At 31.7% G+C, this 4013-nt stretch overlaps 1 protein-coding gene across 1 annotated transcript in view; it reads left to right on the forward strand.

The window, feature by feature from the left end:
* The window catches only part of LOC106470716 (neural-cadherin-like), a gene marked incomplete at its 3' end in the record, with an annotated part of 60080 nt that overhangs the window by 37887 nt on the left and 18180 nt on the right, over positions 1-4013 (forward strand). The gene's annotated exons all lie outside the window — the stretch shown is intronic.

Consider the following 4013-nt stretch of genomic DNA (forward strand, 5'->3'; position numbering starts at 1 on the left):
AATTACAATTTGAATATAATTTTAAACAGGCTTAAAATCCAATAATCATGGCAACTTTACATTGGTGTGATTTCCAGACGTTATGAAAACAATCGATATATTCAATATTAATCATAAATGAAACTGGTATATAAAAAAAAAAATATGAAACTATGCATCATCCAAAAATATATATTATGTTTTTGGGAAACTTGTATACGCCATCTGAATTTAAAATATAAAAAGTTGATCTAACTTTACTATAGAAAAGTAAAAATAATAATTGTGAGTAAGGGAAGACCAATCTTTTTGAATTCAAATTAATTAGTTTTATTTTTTAAATAGTTTTCAGAGAAGGAAGATTTCATGTAAATTTGGAGCAGTTCCAGAGGTTTAGTGCAGGTTGTTTTTGCTGGAAATAGTGTTCTTTGATAAACTTGGATAATATTTGTTCTGTATTTTAGCTTAACCTGATTTTTGAGTTACTGAAGAGGGTTGTTATTCAAAAACAATTATTCAGCCCATGGAAGAAAACAAATATAAGTCAGGTCAAGCTTTTTAAAGTTATCTTTCGCTAAATATGGAAGCGGAAAACGCCAGCAGTTGCAGGAAATACTTAACTTACTCTCACATCTCAGTATACTTTTCTAAATTGGCAGACTGTCCGCCGTAAGCAACCTGTTTCAGATGTTTGTCTACAAAAGATTGAACCTCCATTTGAAATCATTGAAGAAAAATTTAGTAACATTGTATTGATCATTAACTTTTATCCGAGCAATTAATTAATATAGCAAACTGAAATAACTTCTTGAATAAGCGTTTTATGTTTGCTATTCATAATTAGAAAATGTTGTATGGTCAGCAGCAACCCAAAATCCAAGCCCCTGGAACTGTTTTTATGGTGTGTGTTTTCTTCACCTACTTAGGCACTGAATTCACCATATGGTGACACATGTTGTGTGTTTTAGTTTTTGGAAAACGTGATTACCGCTCGTACATGGAGAAGGAATAACCACCGTTGTATTACCAGATTTTTAACTGTGAATCATAGAATACTGAAAAGAAAAAAAAAAGAGAATGGTGAAAATTGTTTAATTTTAACAGTTTCGAGCATACCCTTTGTTAAGTAACACATTTACTCAGAAATTCCTTGTTTATTATGATTGTGTCTTGGTGATATCACGGTTTTCGAAACACCGCGGTGTGGATTTCAGAGTTCAGGCAGTATGTTGATTAGGGAAATAACAGAAATTAATAAAAGCACATGTTAGAGCTAGAATTTTCATAGTTTTAGGTTGAGGCAACTTTCTGGTATAATTCTAACATGTTTTTAAAATTCGATTCTTATCAAGCGATAATGTTATATAGTTTTTGACTATATTATACGTAGTTTGGTTTATTTAAACGTAAATATTGCTTTTCTGAATGTTCCCATCATCAGACTAACATAATTTTAATAAACCATTCCAATGAAACAATAGCACTTGACTGCTGGGTTTCATCGCACGTATAAAAGAGGGTTAGATTGACAAATCTTGTAGATGAATATTTGTACTGTAGCTTGTATGGGATAAATGTCTGTGTGTTGAAAATAACTATTCTTTAAATACACAAACCTATTTTGTGCATGCTGTAATATTTAGTGTTACATTACGTTTTTTTTTGTTTTGTTTTTTACAAACTTATTAATATGTTTAAGGCTAGAATAATTATTTTAACTTTTATTAGTTATAGGAGACCCTCCCCCAGTAGCTCAGCGGTAATCCTGAAGGCTCATAACGCTTAAAACCGGGTTTCGATATCCGTGGTGGGCACAGCAAAGAAGTCATTATATTGCTTTGCACTTAATAACAACAAACCAACCAATCATTTTGGAACACCAACAATATATATGCGTGAACATACCGTTCTAGTACATTTAAAGCATTTCTTTTTAACTTTTGGTTGTTTAAGTCCAGTTCTGTTACAAACTCCCACGTGTTCCAAGGCGCATATTTGTAAATGGCTAGAAGTCTTGCGTATGTAGGTGGCACTTTGCATTAACGAATCAAGGAAGAGTGTATTCAACACATCAATATAACTATAATTACCTACATGGACATGGCCTTGAAATGGGTCAGAGTAAGTTCGCGGACTAACAAAACTGATCCCTTTGTAGTAATTAAATTAATATTATTCTGAAATCATTCACCAGGGGGGAAGAAGAGGTCAAATGTGCCTGACCTTCCCAGGTCTATAATGACCTAAAGCCCTATACCGACAAGAGAGAGAGAAAGATGTAAGTGTCTTTACAGCTACCACATGTATATTTATATACGACCTTTGAACATTCAAAGGTCGTATATAAATATACATGTGGTAGCTGTAAAGACACCTACATAGGCAAGACTCCTCGCCATTTACAAATACGCGCCTTGGAAAACATGGGATTTCTAACAGAACTGGACTTAAATTTCGAACTCCACCTAACTCTCCAGTATATTCTCACAACGAAACGTCATCGCACTCCATTCCGTTAGAAGTCTTTCCAATTCTAATCTTTTGATTTTTTCAGAACTAATGAGTCTGTTTGTTCATATTCACACTTTTTGTAATTGTTACTCTTACTATACCAGCACAATGTGCCTTAAAAAAATTATGCTGACACTTGTATGGCTGAAACTGTGATTCACTCTGAACTTGCCATCTTCTGACACCTGCATGGCTAAAACTGTGTATAGATCAAGCATAGCATTGCGGTATATATTTGTCACTTTGTTTTGTTTTTATTGTTATCACGATACTTTCTTTAGCTGTTTTCAGTTAAGAGTATTGCATAAATCTTAAATACTTATTAGTGATGTTGTAATAAATACTTAATAGCTACCTTTTCGTGGAGGTTTCTTATTTTCAAAATACATTTCGTACTAGTGAAACAAAGTGTAAAAGCAATTTTTTTTCTCCTTTCTTTTTTTTCATATATTTTCTTCGCAAACTACGTATAATGCTAGAAAGTCAAGGTGGGCCTGTATATGTTTTAAGTCACTCGAAGAAATTGTAATAGAGAGTATGCTCCCATATTTTCTACCGTATTGTATTTTTATATTAATTGCTGCTAAATTAGAATATATTCAGTTTTTTTACCTGTTTTAAAAATTAAAGTTAGGTGGCTTATATACAACACACTATGATCGTACGAAAATAATGACACCTCGCGTATTAATATTTTCCAATACTCTGTCAAGCCTGTATACAGTGTTTGCAGACTGCATGTTTTAAAAAAGCGGTCTTCAGCATTGTTTTATATATATTGCATTGTGTAAAAGAATATTAAATGTTGTCACAAGAGAAATGGTTATATCATTATTGAACATAAATATTTATAGGGTATTAAATATAAATTCAGACTTATATGAGCATGTAAAATTACGACTGCTGTAGTTCCTTAAAAACCTAACGAAAATATGTTGTTAAAGTTTCAAATTTGATGTGTTATTCTGTTAAAGTTGACATGGATTGGGCAGTTTGTGTGTTTTTACAACAGTATGTGTGAAAAAAAATTACACAAAACATGCAGTATTTTTTGTAAAAAATTTAGAAACATTAATTATGTATTATTTTCACATGTAGTAAGTACCAGGCAAAACAAAGTCTTCCACAAAAAGCAGCCTTATGAAGTTAAACGAAACAAAAAGTTATAAAACGAGGAATTTGTGGAAGTATGCACAGTTTTTTTATTCTGGTTTTTTTTTTTACATTATGTAAATAAAAAAAAATGTGAATTAAAGAGTAATGGAGAATGAAAAATCTACGAAACGTGTCTAATCGGTAATGCCATCAGCTTTTTGCAATCTGTTATCTAAAATTCACGTTGTCGGGTTTTTTTCAAGGGACTGCTTGTCCATAGACCTTAACTTTCTTCAACTTTCATTTTGTTAAATTATAAATGTTCAGATTCAAATGTTTTTTATTGACGTGACGGCGATAACAAATTATAAATATCACTCGCAAAAGCTTTTTTTTGTATGCATATTAGATCTTTGCTATTAGATGCT

This window comes from Limulus polyphemus, unplaced genomic scaffold, assembly GCF_000517525.1.
Source record: "Limulus polyphemus unplaced genomic scaffold, Limulus_polyphemus-2.1.2 Scaffold4178, whole genome shotgun sequence".
NCBI classification, from domain to species: Eukaryota; Metazoa; Arthropoda; class Merostomata; order Xiphosura; family Limulidae; genus Limulus; species Limulus polyphemus.